The following is an 18,630-nucleotide window of genomic DNA, read 5'->3' on the forward strand; positions in this document are numbered from 1 at the left end:
GAGACAAAGGAAGAGAAGTCAGGGGGAAAGGAACCAAGCGGTCAGATGTAGAGACTGAAGATTGGGATGTAAAAGCGAACCCCGACTCTGAGATAGCAGAGAGGGAAAAACAGGTAGAAGCAGAGGTTCCCTGACGCTGAGTTGAAGAAGTAGGGAGAACCAAGGATGGCGAGGCCACCGAGGAGCAATCAGGATCAGAGTGGCTCGCGCAGACTTGAGATGTACAAGCGTCCGCAGGATCAGAGGAAAAGGCGGAAACGCGTAGAGGAACTTCCCCTCTCAATCGAGGAGGAAGGCGTCGGCCTCATGACGATCCGGGTCATCCGGGAACAAAAGAGAGGCAGTTTGTGATTGACGGGGGAGGTGAAAAGATCTATCTGAGGAGTCCCCCACTGCTCGAACACCTGTCGCAAGACCCGAGAATGCAGCGACCACTTGTGCAGCTGGAGAAGGCGGCTGAGCTTGTCCATCAGACAGTTCCGCTCCCCCTGAATGTAAACCGCTCGAAGGAAGATGTTTTGGGAAATCGCCCACTCCCAGAGACGAAGAGCCTCCTGACACAGGGACCAGGAGCCCGTCCCCCCTTGCTTGTTTACATAATACATCGCCACCTGATTGTTCGTACGGACCAGAACCACCCGGTCGTGAAGCAGGTGCTGGAAGGCCACAGCTGCCAGATAAATGGCCCGAAGTTCCAAGACGTTGATGTGACAGCGACGGTCCTCCGCTGACCACAGACCCTGAGTGCGTAGCCCGTCCAGATGAGCCCCCCAAGCGTACGCCGACGAGTCCGTGGTGAGACCTTGTGGTGTGGAGGGGCGAGAAAGAGCAAACCCCTGGAAAGATTGGAAGAGTTGGCCCACCAACGGAGCGATCGTCTCAAAGAAGGAGTCACTGTCACGGGACCGGATATCGGGTCCCGGTCCTGATGCCACTGAGAGGCCAACGTCCACTGAGGTATCCGCAGATGCAGTCGAGCGAACGGTGTAACATGGACGGTAGAAGCCATATGACCCAGCAGAGCCATCATGCGTTTCGCCGAGACCGAGGCCCGCAGCGAAACCTGTTGACTCAGACTGACCAGCGCCTCCAATCGAGGAGAAGGAAGGAAGGAACGGAAGCGAACCGTCTCCAGCACGGCCCCGATGAACTGCAAGGACTGAGAGGGGCACAGCTGGGATTTTGGAAAGTTTATCTCGAACCCCAAACCCTGAAGGAAGATAATAGTCTGTCGGTTCGCTGAGATAACCCCCTCCCTGGACGGCACCTTGATCAACCAGTCGTCCAGGTAGGGAAATACCTGAAGACCCTGGGACCACAAGGCTGCTGCGACCACCACGAGACACTTCGTGAAGACTCGAGGGGACGAGGCCAGACCAAAGGGGAGGACCCGATATTGCAGATGGTACTCTCCCACCTGAAAACGCAGAAACCGGCGATAAGCAGGATGCACCGGAACATGCGTGTAGGCCTCCTTCAGATCGAGGGAGCAGAGCCAATCCCCCTCGTCCAGCAAGGGATAAAGAATCGGAAGGGAAAGCATCCGAAACTTTTTCCGCACAAGGTATTTGTTGAGGCGTCTCAAGTCCAGAATCGGGCGCAGGTCCCCTGTCTTTTTCGGGACCAAGAAGTAAAGGGAGTAAAACCCCCGCCCCCGTTGACCAGGAGGGACCACTTCCACCGCCCGCAGGCGAAGAAGATCTCGGGCCTCCGAGAGAAGGAGGGGCAACTGCGCCCGATTGGGAGGACACGCGCTCGGGGGGCTGTCAGGTGGAAGCTCCCGAAAGTTGAGAGAGTAACCTGAGGATATCACGGCCAGGACTCATGCGTCTGACGTGAGGGCTGCCCAACGAGGGTAAAAGGCTCTGAGACGGCCCCCGATGGGAAGAAGGCCTGACATCTGTGCGGAGGGGGCCCGCCCCCATCCGCTCACCCCGTCAAAAAGACGAGGACGGCTTGGAAGCAGCGGCCGGTTGGGACTTGGGCAAAGCCCTAGATTGTGCCTGCTGACGCCTAGGCGGAGGCCGAGAAAACTTCTGTGGGTAGCGGCGCGGAGGGGCCCGGAAGGGTCTCGACGAGGACGGCTTCGGCTTCGGTCTGACCAATGAAGCAAACGACTTCTCATGCTCCGAAAGGAGCTTCGTAGCCGCCTCAATGGTGTCATCAAACAACTCCTTGCCTACACAGGGGAGGTTCGCCAACCGATCTTGCAAATTTGGGTCCATGTCGACCAGGCGCAGCCAAGCCAGCCGACGCATGGCCACTGCAAAGGCGGAGACCCTGGATGAAAGCTCAAATCCATCGTATGCCGCATGAAACAGATGGAGCCGCAAATTGGAAAAATCCTCCAGAAGCAGGCCAAACGTCCCCCGGCGGGAGGCCGGCAAGTCCGCCTGGAAAGCCACCAACAGTCCAATCAGATGTTTAAGATAGGACGTGAAGGTAAAGGCGTAGTTCAGCACCCTAGAGGCCATCATGGAGTTCTGATAAAGCCTGCGGCTGAACTTATCTAAGGTCCTGCCCTCATGACCTGGAGGGACCGCCGCAGAGACACGGGAGGGGTGAGACTTCTTCAAGGACGATTCCACCAGCAACGATTGGTGGGACAGTTGCGGGTGCTTGAACCCCGGACAAGGAACCGTGCATATCCAGCTCCGCCAGATACTCCTTGGAATACCTGGAGTCCGATTGGAGGTTCAGGTCAAGCGCCCGACCCATGTCCTGGACAAATTTGGTAAAGGACGGCCGGGACGTTCCCCGAGCCTCGATGCCGAGCGAGACTGCCTCGGCGCAGAAAAAGACGGGAAAGCCTCTCTAGAGTAACGAGGCTCCCGCTCCGTAACACGCTCAGAACCCCAGGAGGCACACAAGGAGCGCTCCAGGGTCGAGGACCTACATCGCCTCGAGGAGCCCCTCGGAGACGACGCCGGGGTACGTGGCACCGACCGATGACGGGTCGGAGACCGATCCCCGAACTCCCTCGGCGAAAGCCTCGAGCCTCGGACCGGAGCCCCGGACCGAGGGGGAGTGAGTAAGAGCCGAGGGTTAGTCAGAGACAACTCTGTAACCCTCAGCGGTCCTCCAGCCCGAGAAGTCGGGGAGCGACCCCGCTTCGGAGGGGAACTTCGGGCCTTCTTAGAACCCCTGCCCGAAGTCTCGGCGTGCCTCGAGCGACGCTTCACCCCGCGGAGCCCCGCTGGGGAAGAACGCCTCGAGGCCCGGGGTGAGGAGTCGGAGGACGACGATAGGCGCCGAGACCGGCGCACCTTGCCCCCAGGTGCCTCGATGCGAGGCTCAGGCTGGTCCGGCGCACGCGAGGTCGGGGCCGGGTGAAGATGGGCCAGCGCAGCGGACAGCTCCGACGAGATCATCGCCCGGAGCATGTCCTGAAAGACCGGCACGAACAGCATTGACGGCATGTCCGAGGCCGCAGTGCACTCCACCGAGGGCGACCTCGATGCAGAGTATTCCCTTGTGGTGGAGGCACGTCCCAAAGATTTGGAGGACTTCGCTGGGGCCACAGGCAAGGAACTCCCACCATGCCCGGTCAGCGTCCCCGAGGCTGCCTTCTTCGCTGGTGTGGAACCTGTGAGAGGAAGAGGGGACTTACCCGGAGCCGAGGACTTCATCGAACCCGAGGCCTTCGGGGCCGAGTCTCGAGGCGGGGCCGGGGTACCCGAGGCCGAGGTCAAGGCCGGGGCCGAAGCCGAGGCCGAGGGCTGGTCGACCGCAAAAAGGTCCGCCATACGGGCCTTACGCCGACGGAGGGCCCGGTGCTGAAAAGTAGCACACCGGGGGCAGGACTCGGTGGGATGATCAGCCCCCAAACACCAAACTCACCAACGATGCGGGTCTGTAAGCGAAAGAAGACGCTCGCACCGGGTGCACTTCTTAAACCTGGACAAGGGCCGGGACATAAGCAACAGAGCAGGCCGCTGCCAACAAGGCAACGCGGCCGCGACAACCCGAGCAGTCAAAAACTTCGCGAAAGAGGAAAAAACACACTACAACACACGCGCACAGCGACTCTCCGGAGGAAAAATAAGAAAGCCGCGGTGCTAGAAGGCACTTTGGGCAGAGACCTAAAAGTACAGGACTTTGTGGCTCCGCGGAAAGAAACGAACTGGAGACCACGACGAGGGGATGCGCCCTCTAGTGGAGCAGGAAGGCACACATGCATGGTGCAGCACAGCAAACTTGAATCTTCAATCAAGTTTGCTTGAAAAGCTGTCCGCGTCGGGGCTCCGTAGATGACGTCACCCACATGTGAGAATATCATGCCTGCTTGTCCTGGGATAAACTGCTATCGTGGTTTAGTAAAAAGGGAGGAGGGGTGTATTTGTCTATTTTTGTATGGTTGTTACTGAGGTGACAGTGCATAGAGTCATCTGCCTTGACCTCTTTGAAAAAACCCCGGAATAGGAATGATTATTAACATTTTCTCTGCGTACAGTGTGCTTTGTGGGTTTTTTTATTTTATTGTTGGTAGATCATTTTGACTTGGTCATTTTAAAAGTAGCTCGCAAGCCCTAAAAGTGTGGGCACCCCTGCTCTAGAACATCGCTCCTTAGTTTTATCAAGTGGTGCAGTGAGGGGCCAGCACTTTACATCTTATCACCTCATTCTTTCTTTTTTCTCTTCATGTACAGCACGGTTCTTTATTCTAAGTAGCTCTGGCTTATGCTACTTTCACTACCACTTGCAGTCAGATTCGGCATTTTATCATGATTTTGGGTTTTTATTTAGTTTTTCACCAGTATTTTCATTTATTTATTAAAGCAGCATTTTTTAACAGCCCGATGCCCCTCCCCTATCAGTGTGCATTCAATCCACTGCCGACACTTTTTTGGTGCCTCTTTCAACGGATCAAATATCATAGCCCTGCTGTCGCGTGTTCACATTTATTCTGCGTACAAGTTTATCTTATTAGTGCAGAGACCTTTTTGGTAAGTCCATTTTACTCTCCCTTTTTTACTTTCCCGAGTGCTGTGGTTTTATTCTTTGGTTTTAATAGAAACTCATTTGTACAATAATTTAAATTTTTCCCAGGTTCACTTTTCATCTACCCGGTCGGCTTGTCTTTGAGCTACTATTGGCTTATGTTTTCAAGATACACTCTGTATTATCAGCTGTTCATTTCCTATAAATTTACTTTTGCCTTGTTTAGGTCTATATAGTCTAGGCATACTGTTTGTAACCAGCCATCATTTTAAGTATGTATATGTCCTATTTTAAGGGGGGGGGGGTTAACTTCTTTTAGCATGTTATTTCATCAATTCTGAGTTCAGTGTTACAATATGTTGTTCTTGGTTTTTAGTTTACACATTATTTATTCTTTTCTATGACATGTTCGCATCACAATTTTACTCAAAAGTATAAATAGGTATCCATATTCAAGTTTCATCACGGTGCTCTGGTTTTGGCTCCAGTATTTGTCACTTCCATCCACCAGGTCTGGCTATCCGTTATCGTCTCATATTTTAAAGACTCACTCGTTATAATTAGCGGTGATCCACATGTCTCTTCATAATGGACATGTCCGATTTTAGCATTTGGATCTTAGTACTGTGGGTTTGGTCTTTTCTGGTTTCCTTTCTATAGTCTGCTTTTCGTCTGGAGTCTTTTGAGTTTAGAATTACATTTTATGACATATTTTTGTGGTTATAATTGTATGACATGTCTAAATCGGTCAAGGTATCCATTCTTTTTATTATTTTTTGTCCCCTCTTATAGTGGCAGACCGCCCCGGGTGCCAGCCCAAGGGGGGTACACAGCCGGCTGGATCCAGAACCTTCCAAGCTACTCTAAATGGCACCTGCACCTCAGCACGGCTGCCGTACTTATTCTGAAGCAGAGTCGGCAGCTGCACTGAAGTGCGATGACTGCATTTGCCGCCTCTGCCTCCGGAAGACATAAATGATGTCGGAAGGGGTGGACCGGCAGCTGCAGTCATTGCGGAACCATGCTGCAACTCCCTGCATCTGCCGGCCCACCCCCTCCAACGTCACTTACATCTTCCAGAGGCAGAGGCAACAGAAGCAGTCATCATGGGCACTTGCTGGTTTGGAGGGAGAGAGGAGCATAGAAAAGTGATGGAGGGAGATAAAGGAGGTCAGGGTGGTATGGAAGGGTGGTGGAGGGAGAGAAAGGGGGCAGATACTGATGGAATTGGTGTGCAGGGAAAGGAGAGACATAAGGGGTAAGGATACTGGATGGCATTGAATTGGAGGGAGAGAAAGGGGCAGATGCTGATGGAAGTGGGGGGAAAGGAGAGGAAAGAGTGAAATATCAGACCATGGGAGTGTGGGAGAGGGAAGGGAAGAAGAGGAGAGAGATGCCAGACCATTGAAGGAGGGAAGGGAAGAAGATGGATGCCAGAATAATAGGGTTGAAGGGAGAGATGGAAGTGGAATACAAGGAGAGAAGATGCCATATAGAAGGAGCAGAGAGAGGGTAGACAGTGGATGAAAGGAAGAGAATGACAAGACTATGAGGAAAGCAGAAACCAGAGAAGACAATGTAGAAAAAAATTTATATTTATTAATTTTTTTGCTTTAGGGGAGATGCATCGCTGTTTCTGTGGTGTTGCATTGTATGCAGAGTCCAGCTTTTTGGTGGTTCAATTTAACCTTTGTCTACATTTTTCTATTTTATTCCCCCTTTTAAAAAACTGTAGAGCGTTTTTTTAGCACCGGCCATGGTGGTAATTGCTCAGAATACTATGAGAGTCTGAACTGTTACCACCATGGCTAAAAACCACATTACAGTTTTGTAAAAGGGAAAGGGGTTAGTTTGTGATTACATATTCCATACTTGGCGAAGGTGTTTTCTGTGTTCTGTGTGTTCGAAAGACATGGTTTTCAGTTAGGATTGACTGTGTAGGATTGATCTGTACTAGTCTGACTTGTTTAGTTTTACAATGGGTGTATTGATGTACTGCTCACTGCAATATGTAAGATGCTGCCTTTTCCTAGGTACTCTCTTGTGTGATGTGTGGATTGTTACTAAAAATCATGTTTTTCATACAGATGAGGGCGGGGGTGTCAAAAAATGATGGGCCTCAGGTGTCATATATGTTAGGTACACCACTGCCTTCATAGTTTATATCTAATCCACAAGCCTGCTTTTAGGACCTACAGGGTATGTATCCCTCTGATTCATGACAATTTCACTTCTCATGTTATCTTATTCATTCTTTTTATTATACAACTGCCCAGATAAGCATCATTCTTTGACGTGATTGGACCTTGAAAACTAACGGCAACAGTGTTCTCCCCAGAAATTTTTTCCAGCCATGAAAAACATTTGCTGCATTTAGTGTGCCACAAAAAACATTTGCTCCGTTTAGTGTGCCGGAGTTAAAAAAAAGTTTGAGAGACGCTGCTCTATACCATTTGAAAGAGGGCAAATATCTAATTATTCACTTCTAGAATTGGATACTTCTTAAATTTAATATAAATATTATCGAACAAGTGTCAAACCTTAAGAAAGGCAGTCATATTGAGCATTGGAAAATAACTAATAATAATTAACTAATACAAAAATAGTATACATTTAGGGCTTCTTTTACTAAGCTGCAATAGCGGTTTTACTGCGCACTTAGCTCACGCAGAATTGCCGTATGTGCTAGACGCTAACGCCAACAATTCTGCACGCGCTAAAAACGCTATTGCAGCTTAGTAAAAGAAGCCCTTAATTTTCTCCACCACCAAATTTCCCCGTCCCGCCCCACCCGGCTACTTTTTCATGCCACCCGGCTGGAAAAAATTTCTGGGGAGAACACTGCATGTGGGAAAGAGAAACCCAACTATAGCTAAGTGATGCTGGGTTCTATGTTAGGAGTCACTGCCCAGGAAAAGGATCTAGGTATCATTGTTGAAGATACGCTGAAACCATCAGCTCAACATGTGATGGTGGCGGCTAAAAAACAAATAGGATGTTATAATGCCTATGTATGGTACAGCCACAACTCAAATACTGTGTGAAATTCTGATTGCCATATCTCAAAAAAGATTTAGTGGAATTAGAAAAAGGTACAGAGAAGGGCAACAAAAATTATAAAAGGAATGGGATGACTTCCTTATGAGGAAGGGCTAAAGTGGCTAGGACTCTTCAGCTTGAAAAAGAGATGGTTCAGGGGTGATATGATAGAGGTCTATAAAATACTCAGTGGAGTGGAAAGGGTAGATGTGAATTGCTTGTTCACTCTTTCCAAAAATATTAGGACTAGTGGGCATGCGATGAAGCTACTAAGTAGTAGATTTAAAACAAACCAGAGAAAATATTTCTTCACACGCATAATTAAATTTCCAGGGAATATGGTGAAATCAGCTAGCAGGGTTTTAAAAAGGCTTGGATAATTTCCTAAAGGAGAAGTCCATAGGCCATTATTGAGACGGTTTGGGAAAATCCACTGCTTATTCCTAGGATAAGCAACATAAAATCTGTTTTACTACTTGGGATCTAGCTAGGTACTTGGAACCTGATTGGTCACTGTTGGAAACAGGATACTGGGCTTGATGGACTTTCAGTTTATCCCAGTATGTCAATTCTTATTTTCTTATGTTCTTATCTTTCAATTAACTCCACTTAGGGCTAGATTCACTAAGCAAACTGATTGGTTTGCGACCCTGACCCGATTCACCAACCTTCTGGCCAATCATGTCCGCACCCAATCCAATCCGTGCATGCAAATGAGGGAAATGGCATGCAAATCTAAGAAGGCAGCGATTCACCAACATTTTTCAGGCATACCGACTGGGCTGGCCGATCCAAAACCAAATGACTGGTGAGGACCAGTCGCTCTCTGCTTTCTGCTCTCTCCCGTGCTGAAATACCAGCCCTGCAGCCCAGAAAAAACCCAATTCTCTGCCACCCTGCCTGCCTCGTGTTTTTAAGCAGCAAGTCTGCTTCTCTGTGGGGAAAAGTGCCGCCCTGCTTGCCTCGTGTGTTTAAGCAGCAAGCCTGCTTCTCTGTGGGGAAAAGTGCCACCCAGACTCTCCTGCTCTCTGCCGCCCTTCCCCGCAGTGCAGCCCCGCTTTAAAACCACAGGCTCGCACTGCGGGGAAGGGCAAAAGCATCTGTTAGCATTTGCTGGATCAAACGCTGGGGGGTTCCAGTCTCCGGAGGGTTAGGGCGAGAAGTCCCTTTCCTCTTTCCCATTCTGCAGGCAGGAAAGAGTCACACAAACGCCAAAACAAGCGAAATGAGCAGCACTGCCCGCTCAGGCATCCGCCCTCAATGCCATCTTGATCTCCCTCCTTGTCTGTCTTAATAGCAGACTATGGACTTTTCCTCCAAGAATTTGTCCGAACCTTTTTTAACACCAGCTATATTAACCGCTCTTACCACATCCTCTGTAATGTATTCCAGAGCTTAACTATTCTGAGTGAAAAAATATTTCCTCTATCAGCTTCCTACGTACTAAGTTCAACACAGTAGTTTTTCCTCTCTGTTTTTTTCTTCAGCCAACCCTTTCACTCAATTCTCTATCATTACACAGCCCATGCTCCCCCCCCCCCCCCCAGCTTGCATTCACTTCAGCTCTTTCACAGTCCATGCTTATTCTCTCAGCCACTTTTCCTCTCACAACCCATATCTTCTAGCTCTCAGTGCCTGTGTCTGCTACTAACAGCCTCTTTTCCATTCCCTTCCACTCAGATCTTTCCCCCACCTTTTCAGCCAGGATTTAGGATTTTTTTTTTTCTCTCTTTATCTTCAAAACAAAATATTCTCCTAGCCAATACCCCCTCCCCCTTTACAGTTAGCTTTACCCCTCCCAGCAGATCGTTTACACCCCTTATAGGTCCTCTAGTCCTTTATTTTCTCCCCCTTGCTTTCTTTCACAAATCTTTACCTTTCCTGGTACCTCTCTCAGCACGTCTGTCCTACTCACTATGTTGCAGACCAAAGCCAGTAAGCCCGTCTGACCTACACTGTTGTTGTTCTTCTCTAATAACCCCTCTCATCCCATTGGTCAGAGATCCTTAGCCAGCCAATAGGCTGAAGAGAAAACATGATCACTAGCTTAAGGGACACCAAACTTAGTTTCTGCTTTCTCCTGAAGCCCATTGGTCAGACAGTCTTTAGCTAACCAATAGGCTGTAAGGGGAGACAGGGGCCATTGCTTAGGACAGTGTTTTTCAACCTTTTTTGGGCAAAGGCACACTTGTTTCATGAAAAAAATCACGAGGCACACCACCATTAGAAAATGTTAAAAAATTTAACTCTGTGCCTATATTGACTATATATAAAGTAATTCTCTTGAATAGGAATCAAATAAACACAAAGAAAGTATTTTATAATTACTTTATTATGAAATATTAAGTAAACAGAATAGTGAAAAATTATAAAATACTTTATTCAGTGCGAAACCTGGGCCTGTTTGGCTGAACACAAAGCTGATATTCTGGCTGGAATCGAAGAAAGACACACACGTAGCTCTTCGTCAACAGCTCTCAGTCTCTCTCTGTACAGTATTTGGTTTTTATAGCATACAAAAATAGACAAATATACCCTCCATCCTTTTTATTAAACCACAATAGCAGTTTTTAGCGCAGGGAGCTGTGTTGAATGCCCAGCGCTGCTCTTGACGCTCATAGGCTCCCTGCGCTAAAAACCACTATTGCGGTTTAGTAAAAGGTGACAATATTGTAAAATATAGACAGCAGATATAAATTCAGAACTGTTCATAGTAAGTGAAGGGAAGTTTTCATCTCTGGGAATTTACCCAGTTAACTATTAAGTTATTTGGGCAAATTCCTTTGAAACTGTGGTAATACTGCCTCCACTTTGCTAAATTTAAAATAAAATCATTTTTCCTACCTTGTCTGGTGATTTCTGGTTGCACTTTCTTCTTCTGACTGTGCATCCAATCTTTCTTCCCTTCTATCAGCCTGTATGCTTTCTCTCCTCCACACCTCATTCCCTCCCCCAACTTTTTCTTCCTCTCTCCCTGACCTTTCTTTCTTTTTTTTCTGTTTCTCTTCTTTCCTTCTGTTTCCCTGCCTGCCCCCTTTCTTTCTTTCTCCCTGCCGTTCCCCAAGCCACTGCCACTGCCGCTGCCATCGGGGAACAGGACCCACCAATGGATAACAGGCCACAAAGCCGACGCCGACGCATGCTCTCCCTGATGTCAATTCTGCAATCGGAGAGGAAGTTCCGCCCAGCCAGGCAGAGATTGGCTGGCCCGAACTTCCTCTCCGACTGCAGAATTGACGTCGGGGAGAAGAAGACTTATCAGCTCGATAGATTAGATCGCCAAGACAAAGTGAGTCCTGGGTGATCGACTCACTTTGCCTTGGCGAGCTATTGGCGCCCCTGCCTCGGGCCCCCTGTCAGCTCCGGGTCCCTGAATGCAGGACTGGTAGTACTGCCCTGATGGCGGCCCTGCGGCACACCAGGCAACATCTCGCGGCACACTAGTGTGCCGCGGAACAGCGGTTGAAAAACACTGGCTTAGGAGACACTAACTTTGCTAACTGCTTTCCCCTGCAGATTTACAGTAGAGTATATCTGGAAGCTGTCAACTCTGGTGTCAGAGCAGTACAGGAAAAAATATTGGAGGTGCCATGGCACCCACTGAGCTGGTGCTTATGTTTATGATCTAGGACTGGGGAGGGGGGGATGATGCAAGGGGTATTTGAGGAGGAGGGGATGTAGGGGTATTGGGTGGTGCTATGATGGGGGGAACTCTGTGGAAGGGGGAAGTGATATGGAAGGATTTGGGGAAAGAAGAGTAAACTGACGCGCTAATGCCCAGTCCTATTAAAATGTGGCTCAGGCGCATCAGGCTGCAGGTTAATGGCCCAGTTCTCCCAGGCAGTATGAATGCTGCTTGCAAGGTTGATGGTAAGCAGTGTTTTTCATGTACCACAGGTGTCAGTGACCTATGGTACTGAGCTATCACAGGTTACTGACTCCTGCAGTGAATTAATGTATAGTCAGGGTTGCCAGATTTTATGACTGTAAAATCTGGACACCCTAGACCCGCCCCCCCAGGCCTGCCCATCTCTGCCCCAGTCCCGCGGTAGCTCCACCCCTGCAGCCTGCCCAACGCGAGTGAGAGGAGGCTTTTCAAAACCCAGACAAAGTCCGGATCCTTAAAAGGAGGACATGTCCTCAAAAGGAGGACATGTCTGGGTAAATCCAGACATCTGGTAACCCTAGGTATAGTAAAAGTCAAATTTTTATAGCACCTTAATAATAACCTCACTAACCCCCTCTTTTACGAACGCTTAGCATGGGTTTTAGCACTAGCAACAGAGGTAACTGCTCCGACACTCATAGGAATTCCCTTCCCTTCCCACCTATTGCCCAGGACTTTAACTCTGAACCCTTTCCATCTATTATAATAAAGCCCTAAGCTTGCATGCGCACTCCCACCTGCGTGCTCCCATTTTCCGTGCGCTGTAGGGACCTGCAGGTAGGAATGCGCATGCGCGCGGCGGCGCAGAGCCTGTTTGCCATGGCGGCTTTTGCCATCTGAAGGATAAAGCCAAGAAGCACAAAATCTATAAGGAGCACATCTGAAGATCTCATGAGAAGGCTGTAAGTTGCAGTATATAGTACTCCCTCCCTCCCTTCCTGTAAGTTTGCCGCCGCAGCTGCCATCCTTCCCCAGAACCCATGCTCGCGGCAGCAGAAAGAAAAGGCCGTACAGCGCCGCGACTCCAACGGCTTCGGAGTGTGAACTGGCCAGGGCAACGTCAGCGGGGGCAGGACCGGAGCTGGAAGGGAGAAGAGCTGCTCTCCTCCCTCCTCCCATCCCCCAAAGGACTTTAATTCCTGGCTCCCAGGCTTCTCCTCCTACTCTGGCTGGGCCCGCGTAAAAAACCCAAAAACCCCCAGAGCTCGCTTCAGGTCCGGCAAGGGCTGTGGGTCCTGAAACCTTCCGATTCAAGCAGCGTCTGCAGCACTCTACACACACTGCTTCGGGGCCTTCTACTGCCCTGATTTGCTGGTCAGTAGAAGGCCCCAGAGCAGGTGTGTAGAGTGCTGCAGACGCTGCTGGAATCGGAAGGTTTGTTGGGACTGTGAGAAGGGAAGAGGGGGCGGTAAGGGACTAAGGGAGTCGGACAGACCACGGGAAGGGAAAGGGAGGTAGGGAAAATGCTGCTGCTGCACAAGGAAGTGGTGTGGGGGGAGGGAAATGGAGGGGGAGGGAATGCTGCTGTGGCTGCTGCACAGGGAAGTGGTAGGAGAGCAATGCTGCTGCATAGGAGGCAGGGAGAGAGACAGATAGATAGAAAGAAAAGAAGAAAGACACAAGGGCAGGGAGAGACACAGAAAGACAGACAGACAAAGGGGGCCAGGGAGAGAGACAGACATAAAGACACACAGACATATATTCTAGCACCCGTTAATGTAACGGGCTAAAATACTAGTACGTATATAAAAATGTTCAAATGCATTGTAAAGTAGTAATACTATCTGAAACATATGTCTATATTAATAACCAAGTTTGCAACTTCTCTCGACTGCCTCACTCTATATCGTCCAACTTTAATAATAATAATAATAATAATTTTATTTCTTATATACCGCTTTACCATAAGTTTGAACCCATATGTATGTATAAACAACCAAATCTGTAATTCCTCTGGTATGTTCCACTCCATGTATGTTAATTTGTAACAAAACAACAAGGCAAGCGGTCCACCAAATAATCCAACGTGGAACAAAAGAAGATCGGCAGACAATAAGGAGATTCAAATCAGGTTTATTCAAGGTGCTCCCAGGAACCATGCCTGATGCATTTAGCCAAACAAGGCTGCCCTTTCCAGAAACTGTCTCTCTCCTCCTGCCCTCCCCTCCCCCCTTTAGCCTGGCATCCATCATCTTCCCTTTGTTCCCTCATGGTCTGCCATTTCTCTCCTTCCATCTCTACTTCCCTCCCCCTTGTGGTTTTTAGCATCTCTCTCTTCTCATTTCCTCCACTCAGATCTGATATCTTTGTCTCCTTCCCCATTCTCTGGCATCTCTCTCTCCTCTCTCTTCCCTTTCCTTTTCTTCTCTGGTCTTCCTTCTTCTGCCTCCATCTAAATTAAATTCTTTCTTGCTATTCAGTCCTCAGTTTTTCTCTTTAGTTTCCCTCTACTCACAGCATGTCACCCCTTCACTATCTCACTAACTCTATGTTCTTCCCCCATCCAGCATATGCCCTTTTCTTTATCCCCCTCCTTCCATCTAGTATGTGTTCTCTTTCTCCACTTCCATTCAGCATTTGCTCTACCCTCTCAACTGACATCCGTCTGCCTTCTTCTCTTCCCCCTTCTCCCCACTTCCATCATCATCATCTGCCCCTTTCTCTCTCTCTCTCCCTCCCTCTACCCCAGGCCCATCTCTCTCCTTTCCCCTCACCTTTGCGGGTCACCACTCACCTTTCTTTCTGATTTTTTTTTTTTTTTCAAATGGCGACAAGTAAGATTGGCAATGGGCCTCTCCTCCAGCATAAATGGCACTTAAAAATCGGCATTGGCAACGGCCCAATCATCTCCATTCACCTCTCCTTTTTCTTTTTTTTTCTCAAACGGTAATGGCACTTAAACAAGAATTCAAACACAGTCTCTGTTTTCATCATCTCTTCCTCATAGGAAGCAAAGCCGCCCCCTCCCTTCGTGACTCCCATCATGGCTGGCATATAAATCACCTTCAACTCAACCAGAGTAACAAATTTAATTCTGAACTTAATACTTTGCTCTTTAAGGATGCACACAACTAATGATTGGTTATGTCATGTTTTTGCTGCTTGCTTGGGAAGTTCCTATAATTGGATGTATTTTCTCTCCATATCTATTGAATAGATTAGATAGATAGCTCTGAAGGCTTTTCTAAGGTAGTATATTCAATAAAACTTGAAATCATAATTTTTTTGGCGGGTGGGAAAGGGGAGTGCACTGACATTCTCTTAAAGTTCTTTTGCTATAATGACAACAGTGCACCCTCAAGCTCTTGATTTCACCAGGTTCTTTACCCCATGCTCATTCCCTCTCACATTTTCCTTTCATCACTCTCCCCCCCCCCCCCCCCCGCTCCCAATCAACTTTTTAAAAATTAACTCTCTCCATTCAATGAGCAAAGTTTGCAGATGGAGGAGAATGGGGGGCCCGCTGAAGGAGGGAAAACAGAGAGCTGCTGCCCTACCATCTTCCTTCACCTCACCTTTTTTTTTTTTTTCAAACTGCGACGGCATTTAAGATCAGCAAACCCCCCCTCGCCCCCCCTCCCCGCATCAACAGCAAGTAAGATCGGCAAGGTGGTGCTCAGTCCAAAGCTTCCCTCTGCCACAGCATCCTGTTTCTGCCCGGGCAGTTCGCATCAGAGGGAAGCTTTGGGCTGAGCACCGCGGTGCTGATCCTACTTGCTGTTGATGCCGGAGGGGGGGGGGCCCGTTGCCGATCCTAAGTGTTGTTGATGCTGGAGGGAGGGAGAAACCCAGTGCCGATCCTAAGTGTTGTTGATGCCGGAGGGAGGGGGGGACCCAGTGCCGATCCTAAGTGTTGTTGATGCTAGAGAGGGAGAGGGGAGCGTTGCCAATCTTAAATGCTGTGGCAGTTTGAAAAAAAAAGGCGAGGTGAAGGAAGATGGTAGGGTAGCTGCTCTCTGTTTGCCGTCCTTCAGCGGACCCCCTGTCAATTTTGGGCCCTAGGCACGTGCCTACTGGGCCTACCCTTTAATCCGGCCCTGGTGCTGACCCATTCGATTAAATGGGGTGCTCCCACTTCTAAGGCCACAATTTCCAGATGGATCCGTAGGGCCATTTAGTCAGCCTACATTCTTTCTGGGAAACAATTCCCTGTTTCTGTCAAGGCGCTTTCTATCAGGAGTGTGGCTTCTTCATGTCTGAAGCTAATTCTGTCCCTCCTGAGGAGATTTGCGGGGTTGCAACAAGATCTTCTCTTCCCACATTGGTCACATTTTACAGAGTGGATGTTGCTGCAAGGCAGGACTCAGCCTTTAGGTCCTCAGTCTTAAGGGCAGGCACAGCAAGCCCACCCTAGCTATTTGGGGAGCTTGCTTTTGTATGTCCCTATTGTCTAGAATGTCTCACCTATTGCAAATTTTTCAATTTTAAACATGTATATCCTAGCATGAAACATAAGAATAGCCATACTGAGTCAGATCAGTGATCCATCTAGCTCAGTATTCTTGTTTCTAGCAGTGGCCAATCCAGGTCACAAGTACCTGGCAGAAACCTATATAGTAAACATTCTATGCTACCTATCCAAGGGCAAAAATGGCTTGCCTCATGTCTGTCTCGATAGCAGGTTATGGACTTTTCCTCCAGGAACTTTCCAAACCTTTTTTAAACCCAGATACACTAACCGCTATTACCTGACTTTGTAAAATTAGTAGACATTTAAGCAATATATACATTTACATGCTAGTTTATGCATGTCTGAAACCTGATTATTACATCTAAAATAAGCACCATAGATTCAGAATATGCAGTGACCTATGTGTAAAATGTCTGGTAATAATAACTGTGCTCTACTTGTAATCAAAAAAAATTTTTTAATACGAATACTGTAGAAGTAATTGTATTAAATGTAGCTCATGTTCATCAGGATTCTGAATTTAAAAAAAACAACAATAGGTCTTATAATTTGCATAGAGGTCATGTATTGCTAATATGTGTCTTGCAGAAGCAGACAGCATGTAAAAGAAGATGGTAAAACCTGACCTAGTGACATTTTTAAATTTCAAATTATGCATAAAATGTGCTTTAAATTAATTAGGGAATTCATTAAGAAAGAAGAATATAGAAGATAAGATTAGGTAATACTTTGCCATGTAAGATATTTTCTTTATTCAATATAATTTGTTTTATGCCATTGATAAATTATTACACACACACCCACCCACCTACACATCTGGATAACAGCAGCAGTTATCTGTATATTTAATTTACAATATTTGCCTGATAATTACTGACCATGGCTTAATAGGAATGAGTCAACATGGGTTCCTCCAGGTGTAAACAAACATTAGTAAAGGTGAGCTGGTTGATAAGAGGCAATTTGTGGAAAGGGGACTTCATATGCCCAGGCTGAGATGTGGAACATTTCTGTACTATTTTACTTTTTGAGAGTCATAAGGCAGAAACTATTTAGACATCTACCCCTTTTTTTACAAAACTGTATATGTTTTTTTTAGCGCTGGCTGCAGTGGTAACAGCTTTGATGAATTCCTATGAGTGCTGGAGCTGTTTACCGGCATGACCGGCGCTAAAAAACGCGCTACACTTTTGTAAAAGGGGGGGGGGGGGTGTTAGTAACTATTCATCATTCACCTCCTTAAAGCCAAAATTCCTGGGTATAAATCAAGTCCATAGTGTTAAGACTGAAAACATTTCTAACAAATTAAAAAAAAATCGATTTCAATTATTCATATGAAAGGTATTATAAGTCAGTAAACTAGTTGAGCAAATAATCATATCTGTCTAATTTCCCTCATCTTACGTGTGCTTGTTTATACCTGGAGGAACCCGTGTTGATTCATTCCCATTAAGCCATGGTCAGTAATTATCAGGTAAATATTGTAAATTAAATATTCAGATAACTGCTGCTGTTATCCAGGTGTATTGCTTAGCCAGCATTGGCTGTGAATACACAATGGTGCTATCTGGATAATTCTGCTAAATATCCTTACAGACCTGATCATATCTGGATATTTTGGTCACTTCCGAACACTTCGGTCACTTATGATCCTGGGACCCCCCAGGTTTGGCAGAACTCTCTGGTCACCCTAGGGTTCGGGAATGGTACACTGGTCCAATGTGACTTTCCAGTCACCACGGTCTTTGCGATACACTGGTCCAGTAGGACTTTCTGGCTACCACAGCCTTTGGCCTTGCCCATGCTCTGGCCACGTAAAGAAGGGTTTACTGGGGGTTAGGTGAGAACCAGCATGCATCACCCCATTGGTTGCATCCATCCCACTTGGACCTTTGGTGATTTCCTTTAATTTTATACTCCTGTTCAAAGTCAGACTGTAGTTTCACCACCTCTGTAAGGGTATTTCTGAGTGTACTAACTCATATGCAAAAGAAATGTAAATGAGGCTTTTTCCTTTGACTTCCTGGGAAAGCCTATACCCAGTATGTTCTAGCTTATTTCTCTTCTTTGGGTCTCTGCGTTCCGGAGGATGACAGGTGTACCTCATCACTTTCATCCCTCCTCAGTTCAAACATCTCCATTTGAGCTTCAGGACCCCTTGGGGCAGTCTCTCAAGACAGGTACGGTAGTCGGCATTGCTATGCGCTTTTCCGCAGTGTTCAACTCTGAACCAGTAGGTTTCTAACATCATGAGGCAAGGGTTAAAATTTTTCATCTGTTGAAGTGGAGAGGTGCATGGCCTATTATTAGTACAAATTCACGCCCTGTGAGATAGTATTGGAGGGCCTCAATTGCCCCTGTAAGACACTCTTTTTTCAATAGCATTGTTTGGCATCTGTGCCTTGGCTTAATACCACTCCTGGTCCAGTCCTGGACGCATCTGTTTGCAGCAGGAGTTCTTGTCTAAAAATCAACATTTTTGAGAACTGGTTCTTGACATAAGGATTGTTTTAGCTGGTTAAAGGAATGTTCAATAATATAATTCCATTCAAAACTATTTGGATGGGCTTTC

At 47.5% G+C, this 18,630-nt stretch overlaps 1 protein-coding gene across 2 annotated transcripts in view; it reads right to left on the reverse strand.

Annotated features, from left to right (window-relative positions):
* GALNT5 (polypeptide N-acetylgalactosaminyltransferase 5) overlaps nucleotides 1-9,952 on the reverse strand; it is a 127,511-nt gene extending 117,559 nt beyond the window's left edge. The window contains exon 1 of one of the 2 annotated variants that reach the window (XM_033946142.1): nucleotides 9,857-9,952. The gene's annotated coding sequence lies outside the window, so the exon portion shown is untranslated. The remainder of the gene's footprint in view (nucleotides 1-9,856) is intronic. The other variant, XM_033946144.1, reaches the window with a different exon arrangement.
* Between the last annotated feature and the right edge of the window lie 8,678 nt (nucleotides 9,953-18,630).

This window comes from Geotrypetes seraphini, chromosome 5, assembly GCF_902459505.1.
Source record: "Geotrypetes seraphini chromosome 5, aGeoSer1.1, whole genome shotgun sequence".
NCBI classification, from domain to species: Eukaryota; Metazoa; Chordata; class Amphibia; order Gymnophiona; family Dermophiidae; genus Geotrypetes; species Geotrypetes seraphini.